At 39.3% G+C, this 13,306-nt stretch overlaps 1 protein-coding gene across 7 annotated transcripts in view; it reads left to right on the forward strand.

Moving 5' to 3' along the window:
- The window catches only part of ZRANB3 (zinc finger RANBP2-type containing 3), a 265,124-nt gene that overhangs the window by 69,636 nt on the left and 182,182 nt on the right, over positions 1–13,306 (forward strand). Inside the window, exon 1 of one of the 7 annotated variants that reach the window (XM_023542995.2) lies at positions 10,790–11,482. The exons of 5 other annotated variants lie outside the window; for them this stretch is intronic. The gene's annotated coding sequence lies outside the window, so the exon portion shown is untranslated. Of the gene's footprint in view, positions 1–10,789; positions 11,483–13,306 lie in introns of those variants that run through there. One more of the 7 variants, XM_023542998.2, reaches the window with a different exon arrangement.

A 13,306-nucleotide genomic window follows, 5' to 3' on the forward strand; every position in this document is an offset into this window, starting at 1 on the left:
TATGTTGTGGTTTTCAGATTCTTCACTATCCAAGCAATTCTTTTCTGAGTTCTCAGTATTTAATTGATATTCTTCTTAAGATATCTAATGTAGATTATCAGCTACTTGGTCTGTAAAATATCTGTTAGGTGAGATTGTCAACTTTATTTTGCTACTTAGTAAATATTCATTATGTGGTAGGATAAAAGCTCTGAAAGCCAATATGCTATTTTCTTATTAACTGACAGTTTGATTATTTTATAATTATATTAAGGCACTTTTTAAATTTTTAACTTTTTTTCTTCATGTACATTTTTTTCCACTTATTTAGGTTTTCTTTAATTTCTTTCAGTAATGATTTATAGTTTTCACTGTATAAGTCTTTCACTTCTTTATGATTTTATTTATTTTGCTATTATTGTTATTGAGAATATACAAAGTAAAACATACACCAATTCAGCAGTTTCTACATACACAGTTCAGTGACATTGATTACATTCTTCAAGTTGTGTGGCCATTCTTACCCGCCTTTTTTGAGTTGTTTCTTCCCCATTAATATAAACTCACTGCTCCCTAAGGTTTCTATCCTATTGTCAATTTGATCCCCTATAGATAATTCTTAAAAGAGCGTAATACTCAAGGCAGACACTTTTTTACAAATGAAGCTAAACTATTATTTGGTTTTAAGAAGATTTCAGGGGATATTTTTGGTTTAAGGTTTAAAGATTATCTCAGGGCAGTAATTTCAGGGGTTCATCCAGCCTCCATGGTTCTAGAAAGTCTGGAGTCCGTGAGACTTTGAAATTCTGTTCTGCATTTTCCCCCTGTTCATCAGGATTCTTCAGTGGAACCTTTGATAAAAATATTCAATAATAGTAGCTGAGCACCATCCAGTTCTCCTTGTCTCAGGACAAAGGAGGCATTTGTTTATAGAGTCAATTAGCCACACGTTCCATTTTCATTTAGAAATGTTTTAGTGAAACCTTCTGAAGTCTAAAAATTCGGGTCAAGTGACAGTTAATCATCATCATCAGGGCGTTATCAAACTGGCTGTTCAGAGGAAATTTGGTGAATAAATGCAGTAGTGACATTTCATGTTTTTTGAATTCCTGTTTTTTCTTTTTGTGGACCGAATCAATTTGCAGAATTTGAAACTGAATATGTATATGAAGTTTAAAATAAATGTTTACTAACTCAGACTTCTTGTTCTGGATTTAGATTTCGTTAAGTTGTCATAGGAACAGATGGGGAGGATGATGGCAGAATTAGGTAACTGCCGGTTAAGGGAGAAATGTATACACGGACTTTAAGGCAAGACAAAAACTAAGGATTTCTGAATCTAAGATATTGTTTTGCCTTTGCATTATTTGATAAGTCTGCTTAGGATTCATTTTTCAGCAGCGGTGTACAAAGTACCTACCATATGCCAGGAAATTTTTGGCTTTGTGAACCCTGTTGGTACAGTGGTTAAGTGTTTGGCTGCTAACTGAAAGGTCAGCCGTTCCAACCCACCAGGTGCTCTGTGGGAGAAAGATGTGGCAGCCTGCTTCTGTAAAGATTTCAGCCTTGGAAACCCCATGGGGCAGTTCTACTCTGTCCTGTAGAGTCGCTATGAGTCAGAACAATGGGTTTGGTTTTTTTGGTGCTGGCTTTAGCCAATCTAGTCAATTTCAGTTCTAAACTTCTTTGATTTTGTTCTTTTTCTGCTGTCCTTCAAAGAACCTTCTCTCACTCTACTTTCAGTTCCTCCAGGTGGTAGTGTATATTGCATACTGAGGCTGTTTTTGACTTTGTGTTGCCTACCCAAACTACAAAAGCTTCTAACTAAATAGTGGAGTAGGTTTTTTTTTAATAATTTTTTTTTTTTTTAAAGCTGAGCTCGTGTCTTGGTCATCTAGTGCTGCTATTAACAGAAATACTACAAGTGGATGGCTTTAACAAAGAGCAGTTTATTCTCTCACAGTCGTGTAGGCTAGAAGTCCGAATTCAGAGGACTAGCTCCAAGGGAAGGCTTTCTTTCTCTGTCGGTTCTGGAGGAAGGTCCTTGTGATGCATCAGTCTTCCTTTGGTCTGGGAGTGTCTCAGTGCAGGAACCTCAGGTCCAAAGGACGCACTCTGCTGCTGGTGCAGCTTTCTTGGTGGTATGAGGTCCTCAACTCTCTGCTTGCTTCCCATTCCTTTTATCTCTCTTCCCTTTCTCTTTTATCTCTTTCCTTTTATAAAAGGTGGTGCAGGCCACACCCCAGGGAAACTCGGTTGACATTGGATCAGGGATCCTTAGCAAGGATCTTACAATCCTACCCTAATACTCTTTAACATAAAATTATCATCACAAAGTGGAGGACAACTACACAATATTGGCAATCATGGCCTAACCAAATTGACACATATTTTTGGGGGGGACATAATTCAATCCATGACAGCTGGTATCCCAATACATCTGAACAGGTTCCCATTTGGCAACTCTTGTTGTCAGGTATTAAAATATTAAAGAAAGGGAAGTTCCATATTCCACAGGAGTTACATGGCTGGCATGCCCAACCTGTGAGATATGCACACGTCTTGGTTAACTTTCTTACTGTAGATCCTCTTTAAAGCTTCCTCTCAACTTTTGTTGAACCAACTTTCATGGGTCAGGCAGGTAACACACAAGTGTGGAAGATTAATTGCATAGTAGCACATGCCTCATATCTTACAGGAACAGCTGCTATTCAGCTCCAGCCAATGATTGCCATGCCAAAAAAAACCCATCCAGCATTGCCAGATCTCTTAGTTTTTCAGAGTTTTTTTTGTGTGTGAAATATTCTGATTTTTAAATGTTAGCAACTAATGTGATTTCCAAAAAGTACTGTTGTAGGGTAAAAACACCACAAAGTTTAGTAAAGAAAAAGGAAGTTTTATTTGGCATATATTCAAAAAGGCAAAAGTGGGAAATGCACAGATGTGCTGCCACAGCCATGTCTGCCCAAGTCCAAGGATTATAGAATAAGCAAGAGTAGGAAAACGGACAAGCATGCTGTCAGAGCCATGTCTGTCCGAGTCCGAGGATCGTTACAGAATCATCAGTATATTTTAACATTACATATGGACAGAACTATTGAAAGCTTCACTTTTTCACAGGTTGGCTAAAAAATGATTTGAATCGTCTTTCTTAATAATCACTTGTAGAGGTTTCAGTAATGACAGTCAGGAGGGCCTTCATTGGTCCAACAAATCTTATTATGGTTGTCCCTGAACTAAAACTGGTTCCCAAGCTTATAACTCTAAAGCCAATTTCTGTGACCAAAGTTAGGGTATACTTATGTTAATCAAGAGGAGCTTTCTGATACATATTTTGTGGAAAAATAGAAGGAAAAGCAAGGATGATTGGCAGTTGTAAGTGAGACCTAATATATTTTCTGGAAAGATAACTATTTACAAGTGAAATGACACAATAAAAAATTTCTAGTTACTGATGTCATTCTCCCATAACATTGTTTTATATAGATCTTTTGAAATATATATAAAAGAGAAGGAATAGCATAGTGAACCTTCATGCACCCATCACCAAGCTTCAGCAGTTATCAACCCAAGTATATGCTCTGCCTTAGGCTGGGTTATCTAGAGAAGCAAAACCAGTAAAGCATATACGTATATATATAGAGAGAGAGAAAGATTTATATCAAGGAGACAGCTCATGCGATTGTAGAGATTGGAAAGTCCCAAGTCCATGGGTCAGGATAGTGGTCTTTCCCAATTCACGGAGCCACAGAAGCTGGTAAACTCAAGATCAATAGGTCGGAGAGCAGGACTCCCACTCACAGGCTGTGAAGGTGGAAGAAACCCAGAGTGGACAGGTAAGCTGCTAGCTGAAATCCCAAGAACCGGAGATCAGACAAGAGGCAGCTGCTGGATTCAGAACAAGCCAAAAACCTTGGCAAGGTGAGCAGGAAGGAAGTAGGCAGGGGAAGGCGGAGAGATAAAGGCTGAGGTGGCGGTGAGCTGCCACAGGTCCTGCCTCCACCAGTACCACTCTGCAGATTCCATCAGGGGGGTGATCACATAAAAATTTCAACAGGAAAGTGATCACAACGTTATATAACTGCCAAAACACTGAGAATCATGGCCCACCAAGTTGACACACAATCTTAACCGTCACACTCTCCAACCTCTAACCGCAAATCTAAGACTTACATCAATATAACCTTAAATACTTCAGTTCCCATAATATTTCTATTAGTTCCCTCTGAGGAGGGAAGACTTGTTTGTGAATAAGTTAGAGAAAGGAGAACAATAGAAAATTAAGAAAAAGAAACAGTTGCGGAAAAATTATTATAACTTGAAAACTGCCTGAGACTAGGCTACACATACCATAGCTCTGAATACTATGTTATTGTATGTGTTTATTCTTAGTTACGTGATTTCTTAAACGGTAGATTATGTCTATATCTAAATGTAGCCCATGGGAACAAGTGTTTTAAGTGATGCTTGGAGTGTCGTTTATATACAGGGAAGTAGGAGCTTTAGAGTATTTGTAATCAATCAAAGTAAAGAAGGCTCCTAAGCTAGAAGATTTGTTGGGAAAAGTGTTTATCAGTGCCTTTACAGTTTGACCCACTCCTTCAAGTGTTTATTACTGGCATAGCAGTTTTTTCATATGTACGTGCTAACGTGTATATCTGAAGCTTGAAGAAATAAGGTAGTTAATGTTTTTACTATATTTTAAATTGCATTTACCTTTTCATTTGATATTCTTTAGAACTAGTGCAACTCTGTCCTCCACCTCTAGAGGTTTTAAGTTTACTTATTGGAATTTAATCTTTTCCAGTCCAGGAATGTTTACTGAATTCTTTGTTTGCTTAGAGACACTGCTAAATGATTTATTTACGTGTTTTAAATTATTTAATCCTTCCAACAATCTTTTCAGACGTGTAGTATTGTCTAGGTTTTATCAAAGAAGAAAGTGGGGCTCAATAAATCTAAGGTCTTTTAGCCAGAAAGTGGCAGAATCCCTATTTCAGTAAATGTTTGACTTCAGAACTCCTGTCCTTTCACCATACCTCATTGCTAAAAAGCCTACTCCGAGCTGTCTGACCTGTGCAACTGCAGTATTTTCAGTTTATAAGCTGACCATTTTAGACTTATCCTTGTACTACCAAACTATAATACTTTCATCTGTGATATTAATATTGATTATATTTATGTATTGCTTGTTAACTTGAAGGTCATATCAGCAGTTGCCTGCCTTTCTCATTCATGCATCATATATGGATAATGTATATACATAAGCTATCCATGAGTGATAAAGGCAATATTACACATTTTTCACACTCATCCTTAATGGAAATATGATCCTCAGTGATTGTTTTCAGGTCTGTTCTCTATTGCTGTTGAACATAATTTTCTGCAGTGATGGAAATGTTCTGTATCTGTAGCTGTCCAATATGGTACCCACTAACTACTACGGCTTTTGAGAACTTAAAATGTGGCCAGTGTGACTGAGGGGCTGAACTTTTAATTTTATATAATTTTCATTAATTTATGTTTTAAGTTATGCACATATATCTAGCAGCTACCACATTAGACAGCACAACTCTATAGTATATTAGCTTGTGTTGTGTATGACTTATATGTGTCTTAAAATACATTTATTTTAAGGCTAGCATAGAATACTCAATTAGTTCTGGGACCGTTATTGGGTTAAGGGGCTTAATTTAATACCTAATACTGTCATTAAAAAGACAGGAAAGAAAGAAAAGACCAAAATGGATGTCAGAAGAGACTGTGAAACTTGCTCTTGAACTTTGAGTTGCTAAAGTGAGTGCAAGAAATGATGAAATAAAAGAGCGCCTTGAGCAGACGAAGTTCAATGACATCTACAAAGACCTGGAAATAGAAAACCAAAAGAGAAGAACACGCTCGGCATTTATCAAGCTAAAAGAACTGAAGAAAAAATTCAAACCTCGAGTTGCATTATTGAAGGTTTCTATGGACAAAAATTGTACAACGCAGGAAGCATCAAAAGAAGATGGAAGGAATACACAAAGTCATTGTACCAAAAAGAATTGGTTGGCATTCAGCCATTTCAGGAGGTAGCATATGATCAAGAAACGATGGTACTGAAGGAAGAAATCCAAGCTGCACTGAAGACACTGACTGACTAAAAACAAGTCTCCGAGATTTGTTGGAATACCAATTGAGATGGTTCAACAAATGGATATAACACTAAAAGTGTTCACTTATGCATGCCAAGAAATTTGGAGGACAGGTACCTGGCTAACCGACTGGAAGAGATCCATATTTATGCCTATTCCAAAGAAAGGCGATCCAACAGAATGTAGAAATTATCGAACAGTATCATTATTACCACCCATTGCCATTAAGTCCATTCCGACTCATAGTGACCCTGTAGGACAGAGTAGAGCTGCCCTGTAGGGTTTCAAAGGAGCAACTGGTGGATTTGAACTGCTGACCTTTTGGTTAGCAGCCAAACTTCCTAACCACTGTGCCACCAGGGTTCTATTAATATCACACACAAGTAAAATTTTACTGAAGATCATTCAAAAGCAGTTGCAGCAGTATATTAACAGAAAACTGCCAGAAATTCAAGGTGGATTCAGAAGAGGATGTGGAATGAGGGATATCATTGCTAATGCTAGATGGATCTTGGCTGAAAGCAGAGAATACCAGAAAGATGTTTACCTGTGTTTTACTGACTATGCAAAGGCATCCGACTGTATGGATCATAACAAATTATGAATAATACTGTGAAGAATGGGAATTCCAAAACACTTAATTGTGCTCATGTGGAACCTATGCGTAGACCAAGAGACAGTCATTCAAACAGAACAAGGGAGTACTGCGTGATTTAAAGTCAGGAAAGGTGTGTGTCAGGGCTGTATCCCTTCACCATACTTAAGTCGATCTGTATGCCGAGAAAATAATCTGAAAAGCTGGACTATATGAAGGAGAAAGCTGCATCAGGATTAGAGGAAGACTCATTAACAACCTGCAATATGCAGACAACACAACCTTGCTTGCTGAAAGCAAAGATGACTTGAAGCACTTACTGATGAAGATCAAAGACTACAGCTTTCAGTATGCATTACACCTTAAAACAAAAATCCTCACAACTGGACCAACAAGCAGCATCATGATTAATGAAGAAAAAAATTGAAGTTGTCAAGGATTTTATTTTACTTGGATCCACAATCATCGCCCGTGGAAGCAGCAGTCAGGAAATCAAACGACACATTGCATTAGGCAAATCTGCTGCAAAAGACTTTTTGAAAGTGTTAAAAAGCAAAGGTGTCACTTTGAGGATTGAGATGTGCCTGACCCAAGCCATGGTGTTTTCAATTGCCGCATGTGCTTTTGAAAGCTAAGTAATGAATAAGGAGGAGTAAAGAAGAATTGACGTCTTTGAATTATGATGTTGGCAAAGAATATTGAATATACCATAGACTGCCAGAAGAGTGAACAAATCTGTCTTGGAAGAAGTACAGCCTGAATGCTGTAAGGACTTTCTGTGACTACATATATAAAGCATTGTGAAATAGCAATTCTTAGTCAGATCATGAAGAAATTTTTTAAAATCTCACATGCCTTCTCCTACCCTCCGTGTATTTCAGTGTGTTCCCCTTTCTGTTCCAGTGATTGTGTGTAAAGAGAAATGTTACTGAGTGGAGTGAGGTAGCCATGAGAAAGACAAAGGTAGAAAAAGACTTGGGAGCCAGAGTTTAGGCTCTCTTATGTTTGAGATGAATCAACTCAAGATCTGTTACTTGAAATTGAATAAAATTTTAATGGCCACTATCCAATTAGTCCAAGTAAATCAACCTTTAGATTCCTTTTTCTAAGTTGTTTCAGAGTTGGTACTCTAGAAGATTATGTTATCATTCAGAATGGAGCCTGCTAAAGTTGCCTACATTGTTATAAGGTTTGCTTTCAAAACTTCATACCAAGCTACAGTAATGAAGAGTGTGTGGTTTTGGCATAACAATAAATATATAGGCCAATGGAATAGCATCGAAAGCAAGAAATAAACCTGTACATCTGGGGACTAGTTGATTTTGACAAGGGTGCTGAGACAGTTCAATGGGGAACAAATAGTATTTTCATCAAATGATGCTTCCACAACTGATAATCCTCGTGCAAATACTGGAGCTGGACCCCTGCCTCATACTGTTTATAGGAATTAATTCAAAATGGATCTAAAACCTAAATGTAAGAGCTAAAACTATAAAACTCGTAGAAAAATAGGTATAAATCCTTGTAACTTTGGAATAGGCAATGTGACACCTAAAGTACTCAACCAAACAAATATTGGACATCATCAAAATGAAAAAAACCTTTGTGCTTCAAAGGACGCCTTAAAGAAACTGAAAAGACAACTCAGAATAGGGGAAAATATTTGTAAATTATGTATTTGTTAAGAGATATATATCTAAAATATATAAAGAACTCTTATGCTTAACAATAAAAAGACAAATGATCCAATTAAAAAATGGACTGTCTTAATTACCTAGTGCTGCTGTACCAGAAATACCACAAGTGGATGGCTTCAACAAACATTAGTTTATTCTCTCACAGTCTCGTAGGCCAGAAGTCCAACTTCAGGGTATCAGCTCCAGGGAAAGGCTTTCTCTCTGTCAGCTCTGGAGGAAGGTTCTTGTCATCCATCTTCCTCTGGACTAGAAGCTTCTCAGTGCAGGGCCCCTGGATCCAAAAGACACACTTTTCCCCTGGCACTGCTTTCTTCATGGCATGAGGTCCCGTCTCTCCTCCTCTCCACCAACCTGCTTGCTTCTCTGTTTTATATCTCAAAAGAGACACAGCTTAATCTTGTAGATTGGAAACCCTGGTGGCTTAGTGGCTAAGAGCTATAGTTGCTAACCACATGGTTGGCAGTTCAAATCCACCAGGCACTCCTAGGAAACCCTATGGGGCAGTTCTGCTCTGTCCTATAGGGTCGCTGTGAGTCGAAATGGACTGGATGGCAGTGGGGTAATGGGTAATCTTGTAGATTGAGTCCTGCCTCATTAACATAACTGCATCTAACCCTACCTCATTAACATCATAGAGGTAGGATTTGCAACACATAGGAAAATCACATCAGATCACAAAATGGTGGACAGCCGCACGATATTGAGAATCATGGCCTAGCCAAGTTGACACACGTTTTGGGGGGACACAATTCAATCGATAACGTGGACGAAGGATTTCAGTAGACATTTCTCCAAAGAATATATACAAATGTCCATAAGCGCATCAAAAGATACTCAACATCTTTAGCCACTAAACCCAACCCATTAGTCACTAGAGAAATGCAAATCCAAACCACAATGAAATACCACTTTACACCCACTTAGATGCCTAGAATGGAAAAAGAAAACAAGTGTTGTCAAGGATATAGAGAAACTGTAACCTTCATACATTGCTGATGGGAATGTAAAATGGTGCAGACACTTTGGAGCATAGTTTGGCAGGTCTTCAAAAAGTTAAACAGAATTACCACATGACCCAGCAAACTCCATTCCTAGGAATATGCCCAAGAAAATTCAAAATGTGTTCACAAAAGCTTTTATACAGTTGTTCATAGCACTATTATTTACAATAGCCCAAAGTGGAAACAACCTAAATGTCCATCACTTGATGAATGGATAAACAAAAGGTAGTATATCCACATCCACAAAGAAGAATGAAGTGCTGATACATGCTATAAACTTGATGAACATTAAAAATATGCTGAGTGACTAAAACCATACATAAAAAGTCACATATGGTTTCATTTATGTGAAATGTACAGAATAGGTAAATTCTTAGAGAAAGCAGGCTAGTGGTTGCCAGGGGCTGGAGGGAGGGGAAATTAGGGAGTAACCACTAATGGATATGGGGTTTCTTTGTAGGGTGACAAAAATATTGTGGAATTAGATAGTAGTGATGGTTGCACAACCTTGTGAATATTCTAAAAACCACTGAATTACTTTAAAAGAGTGAGTTTTATGCTGTGGGAATTACGTCAAATTTTTTTTTAAAAGTATCTATTGATTTCTTTTCCAAATCTGCTCTTCCTGCCGCCTTCTGTATTTCAGAAGTTAGAAACCATTTGAAGGGTATTCCAAGGTCAGATGTGGCAGATTCTTGAATCATAAGGAGACCCAGAAGCAATCAATACAGTGATAACTTGGGGGTGCTCTAGGAATAACCCACTACGGTTTTAACCTACTTCCAGACTTATCACCCACCCAACAAATCTTTGACCAGGAATCAGTCAAGCAGTGGTCTAAATCCAGATGAATCAATGAGTGTAGCTTCCTGCATCCTTGGATCACTGAGGCAGGGCAGTGCTTTAGGTGACTGGCACTGCCTAGAATGAATGAGAACCCCTTATCCAAAAGATTAACTAGTGACGCAGTCTGCCCAAAAGCACCTCCCTCTTGGCTGGAACTCTTTCTGTAGTTTTAAGAATAAAATAAAAGCAATATGAGAAGGCTCTGATGCTGGATTAAACCGAAAACCAAACCTTTTGCCATCGAGTCAGTTCCAACTCATAGGAACCCTATAGGACAGGGTAGAACTGCCCCATAGAGTTTCCAAGGCTGTAAATCATTGTGGAAGCAGACTGCTGCATCTTTCTCCTGTGGAGCAGCTGGTGGATTCAAACTGCTGACCTTTTGGTTAGCAGACAAGCGCTTAACCACTGCACCACCAGGGCTCCTTGAAGCTTGATTACCTCAGTTTTAAGTATTGGCTCTTCTACTTACTAGCTAGAACCAGTTACTTACCTTCCCTGTGCCTCAGTTTCCTAATCTATGAGAAGAAAAATAATAATAGTTTAATCTACAGGATGTGGAGATTTAAGAGATTTGATGCATGTGAAGTGCTTCAAACAGTGCCTGGCATAAGCATTCTCAGTAAATGATAGTGACTATTGTTATTGTTATCATAGAATAATTTTAATGCAAAAAAACCTGACTTTGGAGTAAGAGATATCTTGGTTTACGTATCAGCCCTATCACTTACCGTGGCCTTATTTGACCTGTGTTAACCTCATTTTTTTTGTTTGTCACCTCTGTGTGGTTTTTATTCTATTGCTTCATGCATGTGGTTGTTCTCTTTCGCAGTTCTGTGATGATGACTATGATGACTAAAGGATATTGAATACGTTTCCACGTGCTTGTTAGCCACATGTATCCTTTGTTTCGTGCATTGCCTGCTCAGGCCCTTTGTCTGTTTTTGTTTTTGTCATTATGAGTCTATAACCCTGGGTCAGGCCTCACATTTTCCCTGGAGCTGCAGTCTTCACACCTCCAGTCTGTCTTCCTTTCTGAACTTCTTATAACAGATCTGATCACGTGGAGTCACTGATGAAGTCGTTCAGGCTTCCCCACTCTCTTCTGGACAAAGTTCTAACTCTTTAGTGAGGCTTATGTTGATCTGGCCTGGCCTGCTCCTATTTTCCCCAACCTTCCAGGCACTCTGCACCGGCAACCATTCTCAAACCCTATGCCTGTTCATGGTGGTGAGTTCTTTGTGTGTGTGTTTTATTTATTCATTTTCTTTTCTTTTCTTTGGCATTAAACCCATTGAGTATATTATTAAGTCGTCATGATGACACCATGAGGTAGTGATACCATTTGCCCTTTTTTTTTTTTAATTTTATTGTACTTTAAGTGAAAGCTTACAAATCAAGTCAGTCTCTCATACAAAAATTTATATACACCTTTCTGTATACTCCTGGAAACCCTGGTGGCGTAGTGGTTAAGTGCTACAGCTGCTAACGAAAGGGTCGGCAGTTCGAATCCGCCAGGCGCTCCTTGGGAACTCTATGGGGCAGTTCTACTCTGTCCTGTAGGGTCCTAATGACTCGGAATCAACTCGACGGCACTGGGTTTGGTTTGGTTTTTTTATATACTCCTAGTTGCTCTCCCCCTAATGAGACAGCACACTTCTCTCCACCCTCTGTTTCATTGTCCATTCATCCAGCTTCTGTCCCCCTCTGCCTTCTCATCTTCACTCCAGACAGGAGCTGCCCACATAGTCTCACATGTCTACTTGATCCAAGAAGCCCACTCTTCATCAGTATCATTTTCTGTCTTATAGTCCAGTCCAATCCATGTCTGAAGAATTGGCTTTCAGAAAGGTTCTTGTCTTGGGTTAACAGAAGGTCCGGGGACCATGAGCTCCAGGGTCCTTCTAGTCTCAGTCAGACCATTAAGTCTGGTCTTTTTATGAGAATTTGAGGTCTGCATCTCACCACTCTCCTGCTCCTTCAGGGATTCTCTGTTGTCCACCCTGTCAGGGCAGTCATCGGTTGTAGCCAGGCACCATCCAGTTCTTCTGGTCTCAGGCTGATGTGTTCTCTGATTTATGTGGCCCTTTCTGTCTCTTGGGCTCATAATTACCTTGTGTCTTTGGTGTTCTTCATTCTCCTTTGCTCCAGGTAGGTTGAGACCAATAGATGCTGTTAACCTCATTTTAGGAGCCCCGGTCGCGCAGTGTTTAAAGTGCCTGGCTGCTAACCGAAAGGTCAGCAATTCAAACCCACCAGTTGTTCCACGGGACAAATATGTGGCGGTCAGCTTTCATAATGATTACAGCCTAGGAAATCCTAAGGGGCAGCTCCACTCTGTCCTATAGGGTCTTTACGAGTCAGAATTGACTCGACAGCAATGACTTTGGTTTGGAACCTCATTTTGCTCATCATAAATTGGACAATAATAATAACACCTTGTGGTGCAGTAATTGAGCGTTTGGTTGCTAACCAAAAGGTCAGCAGTTCGAATCCACCAGCAGCTCCTTGGAAACTCTATGGGGCAGTTCTGCTCTGTCCTATAGGGTTGCTGTGAGTCAGAATCAGCTCAATGGCAGTGGGTTTATTCATTAAGTAATTATGTGGATGAAATGAAATGATACATGTAAAGCACTTGGCACAGTACCTGACACAAATCAAGTGCTCAGTGGTTGCTATTGGTTGCTATTCTGATTTATCTATTGCTGCATAGTAAGTTCCAAAACTTAGTGGTTTAAAACAAGTCATTGTATTATTATCACTCATGGTTCTGGGGGTTGACTGGGCTCAGCTAAGCAATTCTTAGTTGAGGTCTCTTGCAACTATAGTCAGATGTTGGCAGCGGCTGCAACCATCCCCAAGGCTTTCTTACTCATGTCTGACAGTTGATACTGTCTCTTGGCTGGGATTGTTGGCCTCTCTCTCTGCTTCCTCACAGCGTGGTGAGTGAATTCCCAGAGCAAGCATCCCAAGAGGATCGGGCAGAAGCTGTGTTGCCTTTTGTGACTTAGTCTTGGAAGTCAAATAGCTTTAGTTTTGCTGTAGTCGTAGCCA

This window comes from Loxodonta africana, chromosome 6, assembly GCF_030014295.1.
Source record: "Loxodonta africana isolate mLoxAfr1 chromosome 6, mLoxAfr1.hap2, whole genome shotgun sequence".
Lineage (NCBI taxonomy): Eukaryota > Metazoa > Chordata > Mammalia > Proboscidea > Elephantidae > Loxodonta > Loxodonta africana.